Source organism: Balaenoptera physalus (genome assembly GCF_965194825.1).
Source record: "Balaenoptera physalus genome assembly, chromosome: 15".
Lineage (NCBI taxonomy): Eukaryota > Metazoa > Chordata > Mammalia > Artiodactyla > Balaenopteridae > Balaenoptera > Balaenoptera physalus.
The window spans coordinates 41712894-41740693 of NC_138894.1; the positions used below are offsets into that span (position 1 = coordinate 41712894).

The following is a 27800-nucleotide window of genomic DNA, read 5'->3' on the forward strand; positions in this document are numbered from 1 at the left end:
GTTTCTGGTCTTAGCTCTACTGTCAACCTTCCTCCTGCTCAGTTAATTCATCCATAAAATGGAGACAATAGCAACTGCCTTAACACCTCTGTTAAGTTTTCTATAAGAGTTCAAGTTAAATAAAAGAAGACTATTTTAAGAAACAGTGTCTATAAACATTAGACTAAGCAAACACCTAAAAACTTGTCCACAGTAGCTGAACGTTCTAATAAGTAAGGAAAACCATTCTATTCCTTAATTCTCTGTTCCCTGTTATTCCTTTCATAGGATAGGTTTTAAATCAGATAGGATTTTAAAGGCTAAAGCCCCCCTCATTACCTATAAAGGTCTGTGGAGGATTTTTTACATATCCAAGATTTCTAAAGTCACCATGGTAAGGTCACCATTCTTTTGTATAGGGGGTTTTCTTTCAATAGCTGATCCCCATATAGGCATGGATTCCAGTTTTCCTCTGAAACCCAAGATGACACTGGCAGCACATTATTCAAGAGAGGCTAGGCTTGTGAGGTGTGCCTTTGCCGTTGTGCTTCATTTGTGTGACGCTCAGAACATTTAAGGTCACCATCTCCCTCAGTCATGGCTGTCTCAGAGCCTGCTGCCCCTTACCTTGCACCTCTCCTGCTGTTTTTGTTGTGTGAGGACAAGTGAACAGTTTGCCTTTGGATTCTCCATGTTGAAGTATATTCGCCAACAGGCATACCAGCAGCTCCAGCCTGTAAGGCACCAAATCAAAGGCCATCAACCTTTGATGCCATAGTTACAATACATAGCATTAAATGTTTGCCAAGACTAATACTGCTGGTAACAATGACAACCATCTTTGTATGTATAGAGACTAATTTATTTAAATTCAAAATCAGAATCATGAGGGTAATGCTTCTACACAGTGCCTTAAATTCTAAAAGAATTTTCAGGTTGGTTACACTTATTCCCAAGTATCTTATCGTTTTTTATGCTATTTAAATGGGACTACTTTCTTAATTTCTCTTTCTGATAGTTTATAGCTAGTGTATAGAAACCCAACTGATTTTTTGTATTGATTTTGTATCCTGCAACTTCACTGAATTCATTTATTAGTTTTAACAGTTTTTGGAGTCTTCAGGATTATCTATATATACTATTATGACATCTGCAAATAGAGACGGTTTTACTTCTTCCTTTCCACTTTGGATGCTTTTTATTTCTTTTTCTTGCCTAATTGTCTGGCTAGGACTTCCAGTACTATGAATGTAAGTGACAAGAGTAGACATTCTTGTCTTGTTCCTGATGTTAAAAGAAAAGCTTTTAGCTTTTCACTGTTGAGTATGATGTTAACTGTGGGCTTGTCATATATGGCCTTTATTATATTGAAGTATGTTCCTTCTATACCCAGTTTGTTAGAGTTTTTATCATGATAGTGTATTGAATTTTGTCCAATGCTTTCCTGCATCTATTGAGATGATCATATGACTTTTATCCTCCATTTTGTTTATGTAGTGTGTCACATTGATTGATTTACGGATATTGAATCATATTTGCATCCTGGGAATAAATCCCACTTGATCATGGTATATGAATCTTTTAATGCATGGTTGAATTAAGTTTGCTAATATTTTGTTGAGAATTTTTACATCTATGTTCATCAGGGATACTGGCCTGTGATTTTCTTTTCCTGTAGTGTCCTTGTCTGACTTTGGTATCAGGGTAATGGTAGCCTCATAAAATGACTTTGGAAGTGTTCCCTCCTCTTCTATTTTTTGGAAGAGTTTGAGAAGGATTGGTGCTAATTCTTCTTTAAGTATTTGGTAGAATTCACCATTGAAGCCATCTGGTGCCCGGCTTTTCTTAATTGGGAGGGTTTTGATTACTGATTCAATCTCCTAACTAGTAATTGGTTTGTTCAGATTTTGCATTTATGCTTCAGTCTTGGTAGGGTGTATGTTTTAAGGATCTATCCATTTTTTCTGGGTGTACAAATTGTTGGCACATAATTGTTCACAGTAACTCCTTAGGATTCTTTGTACTTGTGTGGGGTCAGTTGTAATGTCTCCTCTTTCATTTCTAATTTTATTTGCTTGAGTTTTCTCTCTTTTTCTCCTGGTAAATTTAGCTAAAGGTTTGTATATATTTTTTTATCTTTTCAAAAAAAAACCAGTTTTAGTTTCATTGATCATTTTTATTGTCTTTTTAGACTTTATTTCATTTATTTCCACTCTGATCTTTGTTAATTTCTTCCTTTGACTAACTTTGGGCTTAGTTTTTCTTCTTTTGCTCTTTTTTGAAGTGTAAAGTTAGGTTATTTATTTGAGCTCTTTCTTTTTTCTTAATGTAGGCATTTATTGCTATAAAATTCCCTCTTAGAACTGCTTTTGCTTCATCCCATACTTTTTGGTATATTGTGTTTCCATTTTCATTTGCCTCAAGATATTTTTAGTTTCTCTTTTGATTTCTTCTTTGCCCCATTGGTTATTCAGGAGCATGTTGTTTGATCCCCACACATTTGTGTATTTTCTAGCTTTCTTCTTGTAATTGATTTCTAGTTTCATCCCACTATGGTCAGAAAAGATGCTTGATATGATTTCAATTTTCTTAAATTTATTAAGACTTGTTTTGTGACCTATCATATCCTGGAGAATGCTCCGTGTGCATTTGAGAAGAATGTGTATTCTGCTGCTGTTGGATGGAGGTTCTGTATGGATCTGTCCATCTGATCTAACAAGTAGCTTAACTCCAATGTTTCCTTATTGATTTTCTGTCTGGATGATCTATTCATTGTTGAAAATGGATATTGAAGTCCCCGAATATTATTGTTTTGACGTGTATTCTTTCCTTCAGGTTTGTTAATATTTGCTTTATATATTTGTGTACTCCTATGTTGAGATGATGAGCGCATAAGTGTTTACTGATGTTATAGCCTCTTGATGGATTTATCACCATATAATACCTTCTTTGTCTCTTATTACAGTCTTTGAGTAAAGTCTATTTTGTCTGATATAAGCATAGGTACCTCTGCTTTCTTTTGGTTTCCATTTGCATGGAATATGTTTTCCCATTCCTTCACTTTCAGTATATGTGCTTCCTTAAAGCTGAAGTGAGTCTCTTGTAAGCAGCATATAGTTAAGTCTTGTTCTTCTATCCATTCAGCCACAGTATGCCTTTTGATTGGAGAATTTAGCTCATTTACATTTAAAATAATTATTGCTAGGTATGGACTTACTATTGCCATTTTGTTAATTATGATTGTTCAGTATTTCCTGAATGAGTGAATGGATGAATAAATGACTTAAATACTTATTGAACTGAAAGTTTTCTTACCATTTATTTTCCCAAATCATTAGTACAAAGTTTTAATTGAATAAAATGCTTTTTTCCCCACAAGTGATTATAATACAATGACACTCATCTTTGAAAAATCATGCCTCAGTTTGCCACAAGGCTTTAAATTTAAAGGCACACTGACAGAAATTGCCAGTGGTAGCTCGGCTGGAAGAGTGTAACACCTTAAGCTAGGTGTGGTATGTGGCCTAAAACATGGGACACTCATGACTGTTTTGGTCATTCATTTCATTCATTCATTCAACAAATACTACTTGAGTACCCTGTATGTATTGAGGTCTCCAATATGCACTGGGGGGATGTTGATGATCAAAACCCCTAACATGTTCTCTGCCCGCATTGGGCTTGACAACTAGTCATTTCCTTCAGAATCTTGGGCACAAGATTTGATGAAATTTCTCACTGTCTGTGGGTCAGAAGATGAAGATGGAGCTTCTTTTGTCTTTCACATTAAGACAATTAAATCCCACATTTAACTCTTCCTTCCCCACCCCCTCCACCCCCTGATTTCAGAAGTTTTACTAATAGTACTCATCCATGGAAGCACTCCAAAAGCATGCCCAAGTTCATTAGAAATGAGTCGCCACTCCCCTGCCTTTTCCAGGAAGGAACAGCCAAGGACACTGAGGGGGAGGTTCACACTTAAACTCTAGTGGAAGGACCCCAAACCCACATCAGACATCCTGGCTCCCAGGCGTGTGCACACGTCGTGCACCCTCCCTGGCTAAAATCTAAACTGCTTTAGTCACCGCTCAGGACGCCCAGGGCTCAGTCAGAAACTTGAGCTAAGTGAGGACAGCCCACCTGCAAATGCTCCTTCTCTTCTTTTCATGCTTTTTTCCATGGCTCCTGACACTTCTTGGCCACCCATCATTTTCCGTTTAGTTGTGGGCAGTCTTCTTATCTTCAAAGTGTTTTTCTTCGCCTTGCACAGGGACGTCTACTCCTAAATGAAGTTCTTGGTTTTCTGTGTGTGCCGAGAGCCTCTGCCAGGAGCCCAGCTGCTTTCAGACCCTTGCCACCCGGCCTCCGCCAGCATTTCCGAGTTTCCACTACGAGAATAGATTCCTTGGAAGGAGACTTGCTTCTTTTGGGCCACGAGGCCTCTTTTCTGAGAGGGGAGACACAGTGAGAAAACCCAGGGGAGAGCCGGCTCAGAGGTTCCATGAAAAAGGTTCTTCAGGGCTGTCTTGAACGGTGGTTTTGTGTGACAGAAGAATCCCTCAGTCTTTCTGGTTTTGGCCAAGGCTCCCTGCTTCTTCGTGGGATGTTGATGAATTTGTGCCTGGTTCCTCTCTGATGATTACCTCTGTGTTTACACTGGGCTGCCTCGGAGACACTGCTGTATCTTGAATGCTCATTCAAGGAGAGTAACTCAAGGGCTGACAGCTGGTGAGGTCATTCCACAGTCTCGCCAAGGCCCGTGTGCCATTACAGTGAAGTAATAATGTATTTATAACACACCTAACCGCTGATGGCTTCTATTGCTGTGGCTTTTCCCCCTGCATTTGCACAGATGTTTTTTGAGAACTCAAGAATTGGCCTCCAGAAACAACCTCCCAGCAAACAAACTCTGTCTGTTGACTCTAGCGGGCGCTTATAATGAGAGTTGTTAGCACGCGGGATTTATGTTTCAAATATCATTTTAATTTCTCAAGCAGTGTTTTTACCACAAGATGTTAATTCACTGGTGCACTTGAATCCCACAGCCTTTCTCTCTCTCACAATGCGTGCTCTCTCTCACTCTCTCTCTTTCTTTTTTAATGAAAATATGGACTTGGTTTCTAAGGAAATATTCTCAGTGCCTGATTCATTGAAACGCAGTGCATTCACTTTCCATGGAATTTACTCTGAAATGTCATAATCTTTTAATTCGATAAATGATGTACCTTTGTGGTTCATTAGGCCCCTCTCTTTATCCCCTAGTAGCACCCTCTTTGTCACACACAAGGGCTCTGCAATTAGTCCCAACAGGAGCAGTTGATCTTCCCGAGAGACACAAGCTGCTTTTAACATGTATCAGTAAATAATGGGAAAGCATTTAAAAGCAACGGTGCACACACTAGGTTGACATCTAGGACGGACTCCTGTGAAAACTGTTGTCAGTCTTGTAAATCTTAATATTTACTGATAGTGGTGGGTTTGACATAACACCCCTATTGACTTCACAATTAGCACTCCAGATATGAAAAAAAATAAAACTGTTGGAGATTTTTGTCCTGACAATCTCATATTGTCCCTTTCTTCCCTTTCCTCTCCTGCAATCCCAAAGCATTTTATCTCTGCTTCTTAGTCCTCTGACTGAATCAGCTGTGGAAGGAAGGCATTACCTTACATGAAGGCATCCCCTTGGCTCACAAGCCCGCTCCGAGGCCCCCAGTGCAAGAGTAAATATTTCTAAATTCACACACATCCTTCCTGGTTTTTCACTAGCCCTGAAACAGGTGACATCAACTCTGGGACTTAGACAAGAGGGTAAAATCCTCCTTTCTCTCTTTACCTCCCGAGCTTTCTGTCATCTGGTGCAGTTGGCTTTTGACACACAGCTACTTCACTGCTCCTTCTGAACAGACAACTCCAAAGCCTCTGCTTGGTCCTGACCCTTGACCTCTTTGAAATTCCAGGCTCTGTAGAGCACAGCCTCCCAGAGGGAGGCTTTTCCCCTGCTGACTTCTACCTCACTCTCCTCTCCAACTTGCCTGCCCACTCTCTTTCCTCCGTTGTTACCTGGTGAATCTTGGGTTGCCTTCTGGCTCTGGGGCTATACACCCAACTGGGCAATCTTTTCCAACACCCCCCCCCCCCAGTCCATAGTTTCAATCATATTTCTGTTTCTAGCTCTGACCCTCCCTTCGCCCACTGAACATGCCCGCCTCTAGATGTCTGGGAAGGGGTGAATTTCCCATCCACGGCCTGACTTGTTCTTTTTCCTCCTGTAGTGAATTCTAGCTCACCAGACATCCTAGTCCTTCACCCAGGAGGCCCAGATAGAAAGTTCAGCGTCATCTTTGCCCTCTCCTCCTCCTTTGCCCCAGCCTCTCCTGCATTCTCATCTACTCCCTCACTATGTCTTATTGGTTCTTCCTTTTTCACCATCCTGAGACACATCAGAATCGCCTTGGTGCTTCTAACACAAACTTGCTGGGCCCCATCCTGGAGACCGTGACTCAGTACATCTAGGGCCAGGCATCTGTGTTTTGATGAAGTTCTGAGGGATTTGGACACGCAGCCAGGGGGAGAAACACGGCTGGAAAGACTGGCTCTTCTTTCTGTTTCCACAGAGCCTGCCTGGGGTCAGGCGGGCCCCTCTTCACCCCCCACTTGAGCTTGCCCCCGCCTCCCTGGCTTCCTTCCTCCGCTTGGACACCCAGCCAGAGGAGCTTTCTAGAGAGGCATGCAGTCGTGTCATTCCCTTGTTTAAAAATGTGGGCTTCTGGTTTCCACCAGCAGTTCCATACCCCTTATCATGATTGTTCATTTACTCCTTTTCCCCTCTCTGGGCGCCTTCCTGCTACCTTTCCCGCCATCAGGAAGGTCAGCTACCCCTTTCTGTGCCCTGTGGGTCATTGTTGCAGCACGTGTATTAAAGCTGGAGTTGTTTTTCCAAGTCCAGCTCCAAAGCCAGCTCTCTCACCTGCTGGGGAAGCCCTTGTTGGTCAGAGGCACGCCCTCCCGCAGCCCAGAGCCCCAGGCCTGCTACTGCTCCCACCTGACCGCCACCCCCAGAGGAGAGGGACTCCTTCAAGGCAGGGCCCACTGCCCTCCACACTCCCCTCGGTGGGCACGCAGACAAACGCATGTCAGTTTTCACAGAGACTTAGACAGTGTTGTTTCAAGCTAAGGGATAGGGCAGGTTTCCAACAACAAAAAAATTAGAAATAATGAACATTCTTTTCCTTCATTAGAGCTTTTACCCTCTTTGTTAAAACATTTTTATTTTATACTGGAGTAGAGTTGACTAACAATGGTGTGCTAGTTTCAGGTGTACAGCAAAGTGATTCAGTTATACTGATACATGTATCTCTTCTTTTTCAAATTCTTTTCCCATTTAGGTTATTACAGAATATTGAGCAGCCTTCCCCATGCTATACGGTAGGTGCTTGTTGGTTATGTGTTTTAAATATAGCAGTGTGTACAAACATACCCAGTGTGCTATGTACTGGAACCACAGTGGTGTGAGTGGGAGAAGGACAAGGGGTCAGAGAGAACAGGGTTCAAACCCCAGCCCTGCTCTTTCCCTCCACGAGACCCAAGACCAGGCATTTAATATCTGTGTGCCTTCGCCCCTTCGTCTGTAAAATGATGTTAATTATACGTACTTTGCAGGGTTGAAATAAGAATAAAATGGGATGGCGTATAAAAAACATCCAGCCCATAGAGGATGCATGACAAATGTCATTTTCCCTTTTTTCTCTAGGAACCAGGGTGAAGTTTAGTCAGTCCAGTAGGACACCAAAGGACGGTCCTCAACTCCCACAGGAGTCCCACAGTCCAACTTCCACAACTCTGTTTTCTCTCGGCTTTGTTGAGCCCCCTCACCACTCCCTCCCACCTGCAAGTCTTCCTGTGTGTGTAGTGGTAAAGCCAAGCATGGAAGCCATGATCTGGACTCAGACTGTTTTAGCTACTGCCTGACCCCAAAGAAATTACTTAATCTCTGTAGACTTTAGTTTTCTCTTCTGTAAAATGGGGTAGTAATATGATCTATCTCACCATCTTGTCATGAGAATTAATGATATATACACACAGTGCCTGACACACAGGGCTGGGTATGTAGTAGTTACTATCATTAGAAAAGGGAGGCAAGACTGCTGTCATGTCCTAACCAAGCTGTCGATATTTGGGGACATAACCAAGAAAAAAGATGTCCCTCTCTCACTGGTATTTCTTTTCAGGTTGTCTCCTAATACGCTGGGGTTTCCATTTCACCATCTGAGAGAAGAGTGACATAAATGCTTCTACCCTTTGATAAATTTTCATTGTGCTATGCAATTTACTGCAATTAATTATAGGATTTAATATAATTATACTTATGTAATTAATTTAATAAGCCAACTCAATTTAAATTGTCCCCCCCTTTTTTTTTGCATAGAGTGTGAAGCTCCTCACCCAAGTCGTTGCCTCAGGCTTGCAGGAGAGAACTTGGCTTCCTGCCTCTCTCCAGTGTTTTGGAAAACAGGAAGGGAGAGCCTTCAAGGTGTTATTGGGTCAGCTCTCTTCTTGGATAATTCAAACTTGAGGCTGCACAGTAGAATGTGTTTCTCACTGTATACCTTTCTAGGTGTTTCTACCTATGGAAAAAAGCATAAGGCCAAGTTCTTGTGGTCCTCCTGATGAAGCTTAATGACAGGGCTTACTGGGAACTGCTTTCCAAGCCACAGCGATCCTCTCCTCCCCATGAGGACAAAGGCCATGTTGCTTGGGTCTTTGCCTGTGGGATTTGGAATCCTAGAAAATTTTTTTCAACTCAAGACAGCCTAGTAATGAAAGATTACTTCATATTATTAAAGTAAGTGACACGAAAGAAAGGTGGGCCGAGACTCATAGAACCATATTACACCATGTTACATGTTGAACAACCTCCCTGTACCAGGAAATTCCATCTGATTTCCTTTAAAGCCAAGGGTTAGTTTGTCCTTTAGAATGGGGTGAATTTGAAGTTGGAATGTTTTTTCCTGATTCCTGTTTCTCTACAGAAATAATCAGGCTTCAATGCTATGGTTGGTAAGGTCCAAGGCTTGTGTAACACTGCTCCCTGTGGAAGGAGAATCTTCTCTCTTCCAGATTGCACAGACTAAGGCACAGAAACACAGAGGGTGGTTCATGAGCTCTATCATGGTGAAGGCTATTTTAAATCAATTAATATTTACCATGTTTCTGGCACTGTCATGAATAGTCCTCAGTAAACAGGACTATTCAGTCAAGGTAAGCACATCAGTCACAGACACCCAACAATTAGCACTTACTCTCATTTATGTATCTGTGGATGAGCTCACATTGATCTGATTTATGACGGGCTTGGCTTCAAGCTCCTGAGTGGGTCTAGGTCTGCTCCACATGCTTCTAATCTACCTTGGCTCAGTGGTTGCCCAAGGCACACAAAGCGCAATCCAACTGTGCAAGCATATTTTGTGTCTGTGCTCAGAGTCATACCTATTAACATCCTGTTGGCCAAGGAAGCAACACTGCCGAACCCAAAGTTAAGTGGGTGTAACTCCACCCATCATGAAGCCCAAGCAAGTCACAGAGTGGGGAATGAGGGCGGAGGAGTTGGGAGGGAGTAATTATTTGCTGGGCAATAATATAAGCTACCACAGTCACCTATTTACTTTATGTGCAGGGCAAGGAATTCAAACTTATCTACTTTTAATGTTTTAGTTAAATTGTATATGAACATAGTAATAATGTACTACCTTAAATAATTTGCATTGTGAATCTTTAGTTTCATGGGAATAGCATGGAAGTTGGAGACAGATGACCAAATCCTGTCTCTGTGACTTCCTGAGGGTGGATCTGTTGACAAATGAGTTGACCAGCTTAAACCTTAAGACCCTCATTATAAAATGCAGACAATCCTTCAGTCTGGCTTCCAGTGTTTCCATGAGGGTGAACTGAAGTACTTTGAAAACTGTAATGTGCCACTAATTTACTGTTGTTGTTTTTTTCTAATTAGCAGAATGAAAACCTTAGCCAAAATAACACTCGTGCTTTTTACATAGGGAAAAGGGAGCTGTCTTGGGATAGGAACTTGGGTTGGAACCTTGACTCCATCAATTACTTGGCCTTTACGAAACTCTGTTTCCTTCTCTGTAAAACTTGGATGATAATATCAGCTCTGCTTACCTCTGGTGTTTTGGAGACATCAAATGAAACAATGGATGAAAAACACTTCATAAACTGTAAAATGTCATGCCATGTGCAACGGGAACTCAAAGCATCATCTTCAGTGACATTCATGTTTATCTGTCATCTGAATGAAGGGGAGTCGCAGAGAATTACAGGTTCAAAATGGTTATTCTTTACATGCAGATATGGTTTTGGAAGAATAAGTGGTTTTTGAGATCAAAGTTTAAGGAAAATTGTGTCTTATAAATGTGGTAGAGGGGGCAGCTTTTGGAGGAAAGTTGAAGGCTGATATTCTCCTCTGAGTAAAGATAAGCAGAAGGGCTACAGAGGTGTCAAGGGAGCTGTTTTACAGGCATCTTATTACAGGGGACTCAGGGCGTATTCCAACTGGCTTTTCTGTAGATCTTCAAAACCTCTGAGTTTAAACGAGGGAACTGAACTAAAGGGAGGGAGGTGAGGCTGGTGGTTAAGAGTGTGAGAAGATAGGTCTGGATTTATATCCCAGTTGTGTGTGGATTTATATCACAGCAAGCACGCTGTGAGCAGTATGACCTTGGGAAAATTACTTAGCCTATCTGCTCCTGGGTTTTCTCATCTATACAATGGGATGAGCATCTGTGCCTAACTAACAGGAAGTGTTGAGCACCTGATGGGTGGGTAATATGGCCACCCAGCCCCTGGGACCTCAGGGTCATACCTGGCAGGCCTGAGGGAAGGCAGAAATAGAAGATGATGTACTTTCTAGGAGTAAAATGATTGACTGGTGGGGCCTCAGTGTGGACCATCGTATAGAATGATCCTCTATCTTTAAGAACTTCCTCTAAGTTCTCAGTTTAGGCCCCCTAGACAGCCTTTAAATATCAAAATGGTCAGATTGTATTCCAGATCAATCACTAAATAAGAATTGCTGGGGGTTTGGTCCAGGCGTTGGCATCTTCAAAACCCCACTCCCACCCCCAGGTAGTTCCCATGTGCGGACAGGCTGAGGACCACTGCTCTGGTGCCATAGGCAGCTTCCTCCTGTAGGACAGATTAACCTGGTGGTCAGGGACGCAGGGTTTTGGAAGTAGACACATCTGGGTTTGAATCTTGGCTCTGCTGCAACTAGCTGTGGACTTAAAACCTCAGTTTTTTAATCTATAAGTGGAGACCACAGTCCTTACTTCATGAGGCTGATGCAAATATGAAATGAAAGAACAAATGTGACCTCTTTGGCATATAATGAGTGTTCCGAAAATGGTGGCTATTGTTATTAAAAGAGGCCTTCTCTGAGCACTCACTCCCTTTAATTCATCTCCCCTTGATCTCATTCTACTCTCTACCATATTGCCTGATTTTATTTCCAATGTAGCATATAAGAGAATCTGAAGTCATTTTTATTTATTTGTTTATTGTAATATAGGTACTATCATCACAAGGATATTATCTGTCCTGCTTGCCTCTGTGTTCCAAGTACCTAGAACAGTGCCTGGCACACAGTAGGTCTTCAATAAATACTTGATTGAATGAATGACTACATGAATGTTACCCACCTTTGGAAAGTCTAATTAAAATAGTCTCCCTTCCTGTTCAAGTGAGAGTTTTTAACTGTTGAGTTTCCCTTAAAAGAGGTAATTGATTGCAACTGAAAAAACAATCTAGAAACTCAGGGTTATAGGCATAGTGTATTTCTGGAGAGACTTCTGGCAGAGGACTGCTTCTGAGAGCCCTTCTCCTTTCTCTGCCCTGGAGGCTGGAGAAAGCACACCTGCTTTTCTTTTTCTCCCAGATCGAATGCACACAGAGAGATTCAGAAAAGGCTCCTCTCCCCACCAAATGAATTCCATCCCAGGTCACTGGGGGTAGGGGGGAGGTGGACCCTGAGAAGCCTGCATTGTTCTCTCTCCCACCTTCTTCAGACAGATCTTCCACCTGTCCCCTCAGGAGCCTGCCTGTGTCTGCCAAACATTCACTCACCTTTTGTTAACCCTTGAGCTTTTCAGAGCAAACAAGCATCTTAAAGAGGAAGAAATGCTTCCAGGCAGCTTATGTGAATACTTCAATGCAAAATTGACAAGTTTGTGCTCGTTGGTAAACTCAGGTGGATTAATTCTATCGTTGATTTAAGCCAAAGAGAAGGAGGTGGGGGTGAGTGGGAGTGAAGGCTGTTGAATAATCACCGTTTGAAGGTGGCTTCCACCAGTTGCTTAGATCACCAGCACACCACATGGTAGACGCTACACTTGGTCATGACTGAAACTCTAAGACAGCCCTTTCTTTCTTGAATCCAAGATTATAAACCTGGGAAGGACTTCAAAGTTTGCCTTGTGAAGTACAACCCCTTGAGTTTTACAAATGTGGAAACTGAGGCTCCTAAGAGTTTAAACCACATGTGCGAAGTGTCCTAGCTGGTTACTGTGGACCCAAGACTGGAATTTTAGTCTTTCAACTCCTGGTTCACTCACTTGTCTATGACCCCACATCTGCCCTCCTCATTTACTAAAAAAGAGCAGAGAGAGACAAGAGAGTTTGACATCCTGACTGAAACAGAATAAAGTTTCTGGATCTTCTAAAAACTGAAGGTGAAAAGTATGGAGAGAAAGGACAAGGGTTTGAGCAAAACAAACGGCCCACGTGAGTGAGTATCTGAACCTTGAAGTGACTTTCTGGTAAACCCAAGCAGGAGAGAGACTTTTTCCCTTTGTAACAAACCATCCAGGCTGTGTGGGAAAACATAGTTTATTGTTGTTATTTGTTCCCTGTTACCTGGAGACATCCTTGGGTATGGAGAATTTGTACTTGTTGGAAATTCAGTAGAACCTTGATTCTTTCATTTGAGTGATTCTCTAGGAAGGTTGGGACCCGGGCAAGGATGTGATAAAGATACTGTGAGCTAATCCAGGCTCTGTCTATGTTCACTGTCTTATATTTTGCTTTCTTTACTTCACATTTCCCACCTAGATTTGCTGGTCTCTCGGGTCAATCATTTCTTCTGAGAAAATGCACTGTACTCTCTGTTACCCACACATTATTTAGTATGAAGCAGTTGTTTAGCTAAGTGCTTTTACAAAGTGCTCTAGAATCATTTTTGTGAGATATTCTTTACCAAGCCACCATGGAGAGCATTGAAACACAGACTCAGAGACAGTGGAAACCCCACAGCCTCACATCAATTTGTCATTCTAATCAACACCAAATTCAAGCTAATTAAATCTATATTTCATGAGCTCTATTGATTCATGTTATTTTGGAGTCTATCAGAAAGGCAAATTTTACTGGTAAATTTTTGTTATTATTCCTGGAGTGAGACCATCTTATGATTCCTCTGATCCTCAGAAAATACAAATGACCAAAATTGACTCAAGAAGAACAGGAAGCCAGAATAGAGCAATAAATAGAGAGTAAGTTCAAATGCTGTCAAAGAATTGCTTCTGAGAGAGACTTTAGCTCAGATTATTATTCCAAGGGATTTTTTTCAAAGTTTTAATGAAAATTCCCATTATGTATAAACTGTTCTGAAGCAAAGGAGGAAAACCACAACATTTGAAAGAATGAATCTAAAGTTTATCTGGAATGGCAGTGGATAAAAATCCTCCAGAAATTTTGAAAAGCAGAAAGTAATAGAAACAGAAAGTAATGGAGGGGAATATTTGTGTTGCACAATATTAAAATACCTTATTTTTATAATAATAAAATGGTTTTATACCAGTGCAAAAATTGACAAACAGATGTCTGGAAGGAAATAGAGTCCAAAACTTATATGTAGAAAAGGTGGCATTTCAGATCAGTAGGGAAAGGAAATTTTTTTTCACAAAAGAGTTCTCAGAGAGTTGATTAATTATTTGAAAAAAATACCACAAAATAAATGATAATTTGATTAAAAATTGAGTATAAATATATCATCACATGACAGCTAGAGAAAGGTAAATATCTGAGTTTGAGATAGAAAATAATTTTTGTCTATTAAAGCATACTGGAAAAGACTGATTGTATTGGCTATAAAAATATAACAGCTTCTGTATGTAAAACAAAATGTCAAAATTAACTTTTTCAGAACACCATCCTAAGTCCACAATAGCCTTAACAACCTGAGTCAGAACTAGCTCAGTGTGAAAAGCTTTTGTCCTGGAACTTTATCAAAAATAATCAACAATTGTTTAACCTTATAATTTCCTGGGACAGCAGTAACAATAAGAGAAAACAATTTTAAACACTTAAGGTAAAGATGAAAAACTTAGAAGTGAAAACTGGAAGATGAGATGTCAATTGGGGGCTTTGAAAAACTCCAGCATATTACTGGAAATCTAGATTGTCACCTGCAGAAGAAGGGCTGTGTGCACACCCAGGAAAGACCTGAAAATGTCCTAATATTTCACTTCTGGCTGACCTGGAAGCCCTGCACAAGCAGGAAGTGAAGGCTAAGGCAGAGTTGTCAACAGTCCAAGTATTGAAGATATGCCTCAACATGCACACAAAGCTCCTTGACAATGGCTGGAGGACTTATTATTTTAAGGCATTTGAAGAATCCTTGCCCAATCATTAACTGACCTAAGCTAACCAAGCCAAGGCTTCAGTGGATACACATAACAAAGAACACAGACTTCATAGAATTCATTCATGAAAGTCGCTAAATAAACAGCAATAACAACAACAAACAGCAGTGACAATGAACATTGTTGTAAACATAATATAAAGAAAAAAGTATTCAAAAAGGAATTTCCCGGCAGTTACTAAAACATATAGATAAACCTTAAGTAAACTCCTGACTAATGTAAATGTACTGAGATAGCATAATCCAAATGGCAAGTTATCCCTAAAAGGTTTATATTCTATTTCAGTGCAGAAACCCAAGAGAAGGAGATGGCTGGAACACTTAAAATGATGACGTCATCTCTGTTTTTAGAGACCAAATAGGGAGCAGTTGCTCTTGGATAGAGAGCTCTGTACCAGTATTATATCAGTTCTAATACATAGATGTGAGTCCTTTCCTGTGGACCCACTTGGACTGAAAAACCTCCTTGAAGTGAAAAGGATTGGGCAAAGCAGAAGAGGGAGAAGAGAAATAGCCCAGGACCTCTGAGCCCTATGCTTCATTAATAGCCTGGTTAGGAGAGAAGGAAAGTTAATAACAGAGCTAGTCTGGTGTAAACTATAGCTATAATTGTACACTTGAATTTGTAGCATATTAGCTAATGATTTATTAGTAAGTTTCATCAAGTTCATTCTATAGTGTACATTGGGCTCCTCTCAATTATTTACTTTATCTTTATGAAATTGCCTCTCACCTGGCTTTTTTTCCACCATAGTAAACTGAATGGTATTTTTCAATTTCTTTTTTTTTCTCTCTTCCTGATCACTAAATGTTGTTCTTTTTCTTCTGTAGCCTCTTTTTGAGTAACCTCATCCAATTTCATTGCTTTGAATACCAGTCTATATCTTGATGATTCTCAAATGTATATGTCCAGCCTCATCCTCCCACATTTGCCTCTTAAACAGTCACACTTGATATCCAATAGATATGTAACTCTTGACATGTCTAAAACAGAATTATTAATTCCTATCCTACCAAATCCACTTCCCTATTTCAGTAAATGGCACCACCAGTCACCCAGTTTCTCAGATCAAAGATCTAACAGTAATCCTTTATTTCTCTCTTTTCTCACATTCACATCAGTAAATCCTATTGACTGCCTCCACAGTGACTCTTTTCTCTCCATCTGCACTGCTACAACGCTAACTTATCTGCCACCATCTCTTACCCTGATCACTATAAAATATCAGCTGGTTCAACCTCTTGAAAATTGTTTAGACGCATCTGCTAAATCAGAATAAATCATAACCCACGACCCAGCAGTTCAACTCCTGTATACATACTCAGCAGAAATGCATACATACATCCACTGAAGGACATGAACTAGAATGTCATTATTCAAAATAGCCCCAAATTGGAAACTATCCAAATATCCATCTGCAGTAAAATGGATAAATTAACTTATGGTGTAATCACAAAATTTTATACTATACTGCAATGAAAATGAATAATTCATGACTATGTACAATAATATGGATAAATCCCATAAACACAAGGTCAAGCTAAAGAAAATTGACAATAATGAGAATATACAATATGATTACATACATATATAGTACAAAATATGGAAAACTAAGTTATGCTTTTAAAAGTCAGGATATCCTTGAAAAGTGTGTGTGGGGGGGTGGGTGGTGAGAAGAAGGAATTCCAGGGTACCAATGACGTGACATTTCTTGATTTGGGTGCTAGTGACATTGGAATGTTCCATTTGTGAAAATTTATCAACTTGAATACTTGTGTGCATTTTCTGTAGGTATATTATATTTCAATTAAAACTTAAACTTTTTTCCTAAAAAATAATTCACAGACATAAATGTAAGACATAAAGCTATAAGATTCTTAGAAGAAAACATAGGCTTATATCTTCATGACCTTGGATTAGACAGTAGTTTTTTAAATATGACACCAAAAGCACAGGCACACAAGAGAAAAATACAGATAAATTAGATTAAATCAAAAGTTAAAAATTTTGTGCTTTAAAAGACACAATTATAAAGTGAGAAGACAATCCATAGAATGGGAGAAAAATATTTGCAAATCATATACCTGATCAGAGACTTACATCAATATATAAAGGATGTGTACTACTCAACAGTAAAAACAAATAATCCAATTTAAAAATGGATAAAGGATTTGAATAAATGTTTCTCAAAGAATATATACAAATGGCCAATAAACACATAAAAGATGTTCAACATTATTCATTAGGAAAATGCAAATCAAAACACAATGAGATACAACTTCACACCACAGATGGTTATAGAGTAAAAAATATAATATTGTATAATGATGAAATAACAAGTATTGGTGAGGATTTGGATGAATTAGAACACTGCTGGTGAGAATGTAAGATGGTGCAGTCACTTTGGAAACCAGTTTGGCTGCTCATCAAAAGGTTAAATACATGACCCAGTAATTCCACTCCTGAGTATATATGCAAGATAATTGAAAACATATGCCCACACAAAATCTTGTGCAAAAATGTTCATAGTAGCATTACTCATAATAAACAAAAATGCAAAGAACCCAAATGTCCATTCAATGATGAATGAATAAACAAAATGTAGTATGTCCATACAATGAAATAGCATTCAGTCATAAAAAGAAATGAAGTACTTATACATACAACAGCATGGATAAGCCTCGAAAACATTATGCCAAGTGAAAGAAGCCAGATGAAAGAATAAATATTGTATGATTCCATTTATATGAAATGCACAAATAGGTAAATCTATAGAAATAGAAAGTAGTTTAGTGGTTGCCAGGGGGTAGAGAGAAAAGAGTATGGGGAGTGACTCTTGGTACAGGATTTACTTTGGGTGGGTGATGAAAATGTTCTGAAATTAGACAGTGGTGATAGTTCCCCAACTCTGAGTTTATTTTGCGTATGAATTTTATCTCAACAAATATGTTATTTTAAAAATATCCCATGAGATATGTTCCTTTGGGTGAATAAATTAGCAATTATAAAAAGAAAGATAATAACCAGGGTTGACAAAGATGTGGTGAAACAGTCATTCTTACATGTTGCTTCTTGGAGTTCTGAAGAGTATTTTTCCACATGTATAAATAACAATAAAAATATTATGTGCTCTCATGCAGTATTTGTATATGATATTCTATGTAAATGATCAAATGGTTAGACCCCTTCATGCCACATTTTGTCTAAGTGTGTTCATTGAAAAATTGAAAATAATATGTATGATTTTTTGGATGAAAATTGGCAAAGTAATTTTGCATATGCTTCTAAGGTAGAGCTCTATGTGATCCTTAAAATCAAATGGTTGAAGAATATTTAATGACTTAGTAAAGTGCTTGTAATGTAATGTTAAGTGAGAAAAAAAGCAGCATACAGAAGTTTCTGATTCTTATTTGTAAGAAAGATAGAGATAGAGATGTGTGTGTTTGCCAGAGAGAGAGAGAGAGAGAGAGAAAGAGAAAAGTGAAACTGATACAAAGGATTTAAAGGAAACTTCTAGTCACCCCAGAACTGATCAATGCATCTCTTAATATATGAAAGTGAAAAATGGGCAAAATAAAGAAAGTACTCTAGGCATAGTCTATGTAACACAGTAAAGAAGAGCTGTTAGATGCTGTGTTGTATACTTCATATTCCACCATGGTGCCTATTGTTGGATTTCTTTCCCCAACTTCATTCAATTCAGTTCAATTAAACAAATATTTACTAAGTACCCACTAAATGGAAGACCTTGATCTGGGTGCCATAGCAAAAGTAAAGACGAATATGTAAGTCAGTAAGAGAAGCATTGACCACTGGTCCAAGCGGAGTAAGAAGACAGATAAGAGGATAAGAAAGGGGATAAAGATAATGTAAAGGTGAAGATGAGGTTGAAATGCAGGTGCAGTTGTTGTGAAAGAAAGGAAGAAAGGAAAGATGGTTGTTGCTTCAGTCCTTTGGAACATTTCTGAGGGTTGATGAGACTGTCATTATGGCCTGCCTATTTCCCAAAATAGAGAAATAGCTGATAGAGCAGAGGAGGTGAAGGCACTTTTAGAACATTGCACTTGGATGCTGAAGTCATGGGGATGAAAACAGATGAATTAGGAAGGAAGGCTGCGCACTTGCTGTGGAAATCTAAGCACCTGGCATGTAGTAGGTATTTAATAGATACCTGCTGAATGAATGAATGAACTGCAAGTGTAGAAAAGGATAGATAAAATTGGGGAGAAATTATAAATAGAGCACATGGACCTTCTAGAGCAGGGGTCCACAACCCCCAGGCCACGGACCAGGCTGCGTGGCAGGAGGTGAGCGGCAGGCAAGTGAGTGAAGCTTCATCTGTATTTATAGCCGTTCCCCATCGCTCACATTACCACCATCGCTCCACCTCCTGTCAGTGTTATGGTGAGTTGCGTAATTATTTCATTATATATTACAATGTAATAATAATAGAAATAAAGTGCACGGTAAATGTAATGCGCTTGAATCATCCTGAAACCATCCCCCACTGCAGTCCATGGAAAAATTTTCTTTCATGAAACCTGTTCCTGGTGTAAAAAAGGTTGCGGACTGCTGGTCTAGAGGGAGGTTTGTTGAGGGACAGTGAGAGTCCAAAGCGTTGGGAGCTAAGTTCATCCTAACCCCTGTGGGCCTGAAGAAGGAGGAGAAACAACTTTTCCCACCAGAAAGGTTTGTCAGGGACTGGTGGAGTCAGGGGTTGGTTAAGGTGAGGAAGTTGGGAAGAACCTTAGAGAAGAAAGCGAAGATGGAGAGCTGTCATGGGGATCCCAGGAAGGACCTTATTCCAGGGTGACCTAGAGTAAAGATGGAGGTGAATAACTGCATGGGGGCATGGAGAGAGGATGGGGGGAGATAAAGAGAAGGAACTGGGGAAACTAGCATGAAAGAAACAGAAAGCTGGAAGCTAAGCCTGGAAGTAGGCAGAGGGTCAAATAAGAAGAACTAAAATCAATTCTCACATCTCTTGATCTACCTCCTGAGAGCTTGTTTGGTTGTATAAGGCCTTGTAACATTTCCATTGGGAATAGAATGGGATGACCAATCATGATGCCTTTTTTCTAAGAAGTTGGGCTTGTGCTTCGAAACAATAGCAATAAAAATAAAAGTATAGCTTATCTCTTGACCCCCCTTTACTCGTGCTGCCCACCCCCTAACCCCCCTCCCCTTTGGCAACCCCCAATCTGGCCTCTGTATCTATGAGTTTTGTTTGTTCATTTGTTTTGGTTTTTAGATTTCACATATAAGTGATAGCATATGGTATTTGTCTTTGTCTGACTTATTTCACTTAGCATAATACCTTCAAGTCCATCCATGTTGTTGTCAATGGCAAGATTTCATTCTTTTTTATGGCTGAGTAGAATTCCTTTAGGTATATATGTATATGTATATATTCTTCATTTATTCATCCATTGATGGACACAGGTTGTTTCTACATGGTGACTATAGTCAATAACACTGTGCTGCATATTTGAAAGTTGCTAAGAGAGTAAATCTTAACAGTTCTCATCGGGAAAAAAAATTTTGTAACTTTGTATGGTGACATATGGTAACTAGACTCATAGTGGTGATCATTTTGCAGTGTATACAAATATTGAATCACTGTGTTGCACACCTAAAGCTAATATAATGTTAAATGTCAATTATACCTTAATTTTTAGAAGTATAGCTTAAACTTGCAAAGCATTTACTCAGTGCCAGACACTGTTCTAACATGTTACATATGTTAATTCATTTAATCTTCTCAATAATTCCACTGAGGTAGATACTATCAACAGCCTCATTTTATAGATGAGATTACACAGATAAGTTAAGCAGTTTGCCCAAGATTCTATAGCTGGCAAATGGAGGAGTTGAGAATCTACCTTGGCCACTCTGGTGCTAGAATCTATGCTCTCATTTCTCTGCTATTTGGCCTCTCCAAGGTTATGTAGAAGTATTATTATCCTGTGACAATCTCTCATATATCAGCAAATCAATGGGCTCTAAAGATATCACTAAGTAGCTGCAGTGATATTCCTGAGATCACTGTGTGGTTTATTTATTTGTCACAGACAAAATTTGAACTGATTTACCTAGTAAGTATTTTTCCCAATGTCAGTTTAGAATCAGAAAATTAGAGGGTAATGGACGAAGGTTGGAGACGAGCACCATCGCAATAGCAAGAAATGACGATTAAAGGCAGACTAGAAGACACGAAAAATAAAGAAGTGAAAATACAAACACTTGAAAATTTCCTGGATAAATCATGTGAAATGCAAAGTGAGGCCCTGGTGATGGGTTGGAAGGAGACAAAGAACATAGCTCAGTGCTCTCTAAGAAATCAGTAGGTGGCTGTGGTGGGTTGAGCGGTGAAAGAGGGCCCAGCAAAGAGCTTGGAACAGGATGAACCAGGCCAGAGAGGCAGAAGAAATTCTTAAGAAGGTCTAACATCCGATTCTGACTGATATGCTTTCTGTAATGTTAAGCTCCTCTGTGGACTCAAACCTTCAGTAAAGTCTAATACATACACTAGAGCCTGTGTGATTACATTTTAAGCCGATGACTTGGAGAACATTCAAGGGAAGCTAAACCCAATGAGATCAAGAATTCAGTGGAAGCAGAAGGTTGGCACCAAGAGTGGGTGAACATGAGAATTTGCAGACTCTGTAATTTCACAGAAATCTTACTTAGGGCATTCGTTTTGCATAGAACGTGGGATACGCGGCTTAAGTTAATTTTCCAGAGATCTGAAAGGACAAGGAGATCTTGGCTCCATCTGACTTGTCCTCCTTGGTCTTTATTAGATTAGTTTTGACTGTGGTCATCAGTGCTGGTGAGTGGAAGTACAGTGAGGGATAGAGAGAGTATATAAGATTAGGAGAAGTAATCATAGGCCACATTCTGTAAGATCTTGCTGTCCATGACAAAGGGTATGAGATTTGCTTTTTCCCTAAGTACAAGGGGAAGCTATTGGAGGCTTTCTGGCAGAGGAGAGACACTACTTGTGCTATGTTTTAAGACGATCACTCAGGCTGCCTTGTGGAGGTGTTCAGGAGTGGAATCAGGAAGACTGGTTAGGAGGCTATTATAGTCAATCAAGTGAGAGAAGGTGGGGAACTTGGAGTAAGGTGCTGGCAGAGAAGGTGGTCTGATTCAGGGTATATTTTGGATTTGGACTCAATAGGATCCACTGATGGACTAGAAATTGTAATAAAGAGAAAGAGAGATGATGCCTAGATTTTTGACTTTAGCAAATGGGTGGAGAGAGGCTGCATTTGCTAGGAATGGAAAACCAGGAGAAGAGGAGGCTTTGTTTAAAAAAATGCGTTTTATTCATGGTAAGAGGGCAGGCTACTTTTCAAATCTGGGTGTGAGCTAAGGACTTGGGAAGAGAGTGGAGACCAAAAGAACAATAAAAGAATGGATTAGAGAGACCTCCTCAAAAGAAAGAATGGAAGAGACTAGAGGGTGAGTAATGTGAGGGAGGGCCATGCAGGGAAGGGAAGGGAGTCACACTCAACTATTCACAGTGACTGCATAGGCCAAACTCTTTTACCTGAAGAAGGATCTGGGCTTAGAGAGGTTAAAGGATTTGTCTAAGGCCAGCTAGTCAGGGCAGACTTGACATTGGAACCCACGTGTCCTGACTCCCGCTGTTAGGCACCGGGAGTTGATATCTACTGAAGACCCAATGGTGTTGGTGTTGAGTGCTGGGCTTCACAGGACTTTTCTGATTCAATACTTGTTAACAACCCTAGGCCCTGAGAGTGCTATTATCTATCTCACTTTTTAGATAAGGAAATTGAGTCTTAGAGAGATAGGTAACTTGTTCCTTGTGCGAACACATGCAATAAGTGAAATTTCTAGATGAAGAGTCAAATAATTTCAGACCTTAGAGATGTCTAGCTCCCTCATATTATAGATCAGGAATCCAGTCCCCAGAGAGGTAAAGTAACTTGCCTATGATTCCTCAACAGTAGAGCTAGGATTTGAACCTACGTGTCATGACTCTCTGCTCAATGTTTAAAATCATTGGATTTCTAAATAGAATTTTTCCAGATATTTGTTTAAAGGCTCATGTTGGAGAGAATTGAACATATTATTAAAGCCAATATAGATTGCATTTCCTAATTTCCCTAAGTTTAGTGTATTTTAAACCATCATATGAGGAGACTTTAATAATTTTTATAATATCAGAGTGCTTACTACCTAATACCCGGTCCTAGTCTATGTGTTGAAAAATCGATTTTGTGATGATTCTTTTCTGTGTCTAATCAGGTCAATAAATTAAACTTATAGGTCTGTTATTCTAGGTCATTCTTTTTCCCCTACAAAGAGCTTTAGCCATTGCCCCTTTCCATATATTACTCTGGAGCTTTCGGTCCCCTATTCAGAATCTAACATCTGAAGCTCTTTGCTGCACACCAGTGACCTCCCTTCCACAACCCCGCTCACTATGATTGCCTTTATTGTTTCCAAAGACAATGTGCTATGATAAATATTTCCTTTTAGATGCTGCTTCTGATCTCTGATTGACAAAATGCGATATTTGAGAATTCCAAAATATCCTGATCAGATTCCTAATCCTGGTCCACATTTGCAGTTTGGAGAACTATATTAAATATGCCAGAAAAGCGCATTCTTCCAATGATTTCCAAATTTACTCCAGAGTTATCTAGGATAAAAATAAAGTTTCCAGACCATGCACATCCAAGATGAAACATTATTATTTAGAACATGTGTTTGGTTCTTTAAAAGAAATAAATTGGGGGTGATTTGAGTACAAATCCTGCTACCGTGGTTTCCTATTTAAACTAAGCACATTAGCTTCCCTTTTCAAACATACCACTCAATTTCAGCCCTGCTCCGATCATAAGAAATGGGGAAAAGGAGTATCTACCTTTTAAAATACGTGCCAATCATACCCTTGGCAACTTGACATGCTGTTTCCAAATACTGTTACTTCACCTTTGAGCTGTTATCAGCACCAGTGATTAATTAATGGATTATTTACTAAAGTTAGTTTCCTTTCTTCTCTCCTTCTGCAAAAGATGCAGGAGACAAGTGAAGAAAAGCCAGACATGTGTATTCCATTTGAAAACCATGATTAAAAAGTTTAAAAATTCAAACCAATGGAAAAAACTGTTTTATTTTAACACTCTGGAAGGTTTCAGTGAACTCCATTATTTTCACTCACTATTTGCTTGAATAATTTAGGCAAGAAAGCTAAATTATACATAAAGTGTACAGTTAGAAGAAAAAGTTCATGCACAGCCCTAGGCTATAGCCTCCCCTAATGATGTCTGAAGTCAGTGAAAAGAACTCGTTAGACTGAGAGTAATTTCTCAGGGTTTAATTTTTTTTCTTAAAGCAATAATGTTCTTATAAAAATCTGACAAATAATACACTAAAAGAAAAGCCACAAAAGAGAGTTTCCAGTTAAGTCCTTAGCCCCTGTATATTTTCATTTAATTTCATGTAAAAGTTGGCTTTCCACACACCACAATAGATGATCATTGGCAGCCTTGAGTGATTTGATCCAACAAAGAAAATACACGTCTTGATTCAACAGAGTTGCTATTTGGCCTCATCAGAATTCTGAAGTTACGGAGTTAAAAGGAGATGCTTCAGGCTGAGAGACAACTTGAACTCTTCTGTAGAAAGGGGATCGGCACCCACTCAGTGTACCATCATTTGAGCAAGCAGTTGTCACTTGCTAGGGTATTGTACTTGAGGAGCAATCTGTATCATTAAACATTTACAGATTCACTAAAATGTTCACATCCCCTTGAAGTGTAACAAAGAGAATCCGACGGCTCTAAGATGACAGGAATATCAAAGTGATACTGTAGTCACCTTTGATTTCTGAGCTGCCTTTGTTTTTCTTAAAGTTACACAATTGTAGAATTTGAAGAATCCCGTTCAGTCCCTTCATTTTACAGATGAGGAACCTGAGACCCAGAGAGGGGGAGTGATGAGCTCAAGACTATGCAGCTAAGGCATTTGTTCATTCATTCCCCAACGTTTATACACGTGGAGAGAGAGAAAGGAATTCCAAACAGAGAGACCAGCCATATGTAAAGGTAAAAAGGTGGGAACCAGCATGATTCCTTGGGGAAAAAGAGGTGTCAATTATTGTCTGGGCATCTCTTCCCCCACCCCTACTTCTAAGGAAATTTGCACCCTGGCCATATAAGCTGGCGGGGAAGGGCACAGAGAGTCTGGAGTCAGATTGCCTGAGATTGACTCTGACTGTGCCTTGTAATAGCTGTAAGACTGTAGGCAGTTCACTTACCTCTCTCTGATTTATTTTCTCCAACAGTAAAATGATGATGGTAACAATAGAACCTACTTCTTAGGGTTGTTTTGAATGGATAGTAATGCATATAAAGGGTTTATAGACAATGTCTAGCAGTAAGAGTTCTATAAATATTAGTTATTCTCATTAATATATTAATAGAACATAAATTCTTCCATATGTTTGTTGTCTCCGGGTCATAGATGACCAGAAAAGGGGTGGTGGGCAGTTGACCCAGGTGGGGTATCTGTCAAGCAGCCAATGTCCTGTTACTTGTGTGACCTGCTTTTGAAAAGATAAACTGGGCTATTAAGGAATTATGAAATGGGCAACCAAAGATCTGGGCTAGTTAACCAAAAGGCTGAGAAAAAGATGATTGAGAAGGCTAAGGGCCAGGTCAGGAGTTATGGTCCCAAGTGAAAACTGCAGTTACAAAGTTTTGAGGAAGCCAATTGGTTGGAGAACAGGATGGGGCCTGTGTACACACTTGTGCACACCGTGCCCCCCCCTCCCCAAACCTCAGTTCCTAAAAACTTTATATGTCTAGTCCAATTCCATGGGTAAGCAATGCTCACAAGACCCTCATTTCTTAGAGGTAAGTGGAGTGAGTCTCAGGTCCTTGCAATTAGAAGAAACTACCAAATACTTACAGACAGTTCTTCAAGGAAGACGCCCAATACTGGGATATAGACAGAGGCCAATTGTGAAAAGCTGGGTGTGCCAAAGTGAGTTTAAACTATCTCTTGAAAGCCACTAGAAGTTACTGAAGGATTGAAACGGGTGTCATGTACGATCAAATTTGTCATCAGCTCTGTAAGATCATGCATGCCACAGTGCAGAAGGTAAATTTGAGGGACAAAAAAGGACTAGAAAAGGAAAGCTAGTTAAAAGGCTTTGGGTATAATTAGGTTAGAAGTAATCAGGACCTGAACTAAGGGAATAGTGGTAGAAATGGAAAGAAAATACAAATAAGGAAGATATAAAGAACGAGATGACTTATTGTGGGGCACAGAGAAGCTCTCAGAGTGGAGGAAAAATTTCTGACTCGAGCGTTTGGATAGATAAACTCAGGAGCATAGTTTGGGCCATAGAAATTGAGAGATATGCCTTTGCACATGCTGATTTTGAGGCCTCTGTGGGAAATCCAACTGAAGATGTTTCATTGCATTTGGATATGTGGTTATGGAGCTCAGCAAAGAATCTGGGATGATAGATTTAGGAGTCTACAGGATAATAATGATAGTTGAAACTAGTGGTCTGGCTATGTCTTTCAAGGTAAGTATAGATCATGAAAAGAGATGTATAGTCTGGGGAACACCAATATGTAAGATGTGAGTGAGCAGAGGGGCCTGTGCAAGGGTCCAAGAAAGGATAGATGGAGAGATGGAAGAAACCCAGGATGAAGTGGGAGAGGGAGGCTTAGGAACCAAGAGGGGAGGACATTTCAAGGTGAAGAAAGTGATCAGCAATGTCAAGTGCAGAAAAAGTTTCTTGTGAGCTAAGGGCACAAAATGACCCATTGAACATAGCAGCATGGGAGGTTTTCTGAGACCAAAGCTAAAGGAGTGAGAGGAAAATAAAGGTGACAATGGATTGAGGGATGAAGTGGGGGGAAACTAAAGGAGGAAAGCAAGTACACTCCAGCTGTAAAAGAAAGAAAGGTGAAAAGGATTAAAGGGATTAAATAAGGATTATTTGTTTGTTTAGTACAGAATAGACTTGACATGTTGCTGAACTGAGTCAGAAAGGAGAAGTTAGTGATAGAGGAAAAAAGAGGTCTGACAGAGCAAGGTACCTCCTGAGGAGGTAGGAGACTGCAAGATCAAGGTGGATGGATTAGTCTTGGATAGGATGTGGGACAATGTTTCCATGGAAACAGGAGGAAAAGAGGAAAAGATGGAGGCCAGTAAATTTAAGTTTGTATTTGTTGACTCAGCAAGTTAAAGGAGCTTTGTGTTTGAGGGAGCTGTTTTTCTTAGGAAAGTAGGAAGCAAGAACATTTGCTGAGAACAAGAGGGAAAACTATGATGCAAGGAGTTTGAAGAGAAGAGGGAATGTTAGAACAAACCACCGCAAGGACCAGGAGAAGGGCCAAAGAGGAACTTATAGAACAGTAGAGCCATTTAAGAGCCCAGCTGAGTCTGAAGACCATTGGTGTATGAGACATCAATCCATGTGGTGATTTGATTTCTGCAACAGTAGTCCACATCCCAGAGGTAGGAGGAGGTTCAGGATAGGTTTGACGGTAAAGCAAGAAGACAAGGAAGTCCAGAGTGATGATAAAGGAAAGGTGGGCTAATTGAGGCTTCCAAAGGACAGAAATGACTCAGGAGGGAGGGGTCAGCTTGGGAGGAAAGAGAGACAGGTTTGAATTGGAAGCTTTGGGTGGTCAAAAACGGGGAATCATGAGAAGAGTGGTGGCACACAGGACAGGAATTTGTTATCAGTGTGTGGGATACCATAGTTGAAGATTTCAGAAATGTCAGTTAATCGTTGCCCAAACCAAGACCAAAGGCAGGTCCCCTAATTTAGTCACAGATTTTCTTTTCCTGGAATGCCTCTGGCTTCTCTGAAAAGTCCTAGAGCCATAATGAGAAGGCCAAACTTGTTATAGCCTGGCAAGAACATTTGCCAAGGTAATTTATCCTCTTTTGTCCCTGGAGTTCCAACTGAGGCTGGGAAAGATTGAGAAAGTTTAATCACAGTGTTCTTGGGACTCCATTGCAAGGCATTAATAACTTGCTGTGATATTAGCGGTTTTACATCTTACACTGGCATCATTTTGTCACATTAGTGTAATATTGCCATCA

At 39.9% G+C, this 27800-nt stretch overlaps 2 long non-coding RNA genes across 4 annotated transcripts in view; both read left to right on the plus strand.

Annotated features, from left to right (window-relative positions):
* Positions 1-13042, plus strand: part of LOC309643710 — a 28639-nt gene extending 15597 nt beyond the window's left edge. For 2 of the 3 annotated variants that reach the window (XR_014254015.1, XR_014254017.1), the window contains one exon: positions 7368-13042. This is a non-coding gene — a long non-coding RNA (uncharacterized lncRNA). The remainder of the gene's footprint in view (positions 1-7367) is intronic. The other variant, XR_014254016.1, reaches the window with a different exon arrangement.
* LOC309643727 overlaps positions 1-27800 on the plus strand; it is a 464905-nt gene that overhangs the window by 229389 nt on the left and 207716 nt on the right. The gene's annotated exons all lie outside the window — the stretch shown is intronic.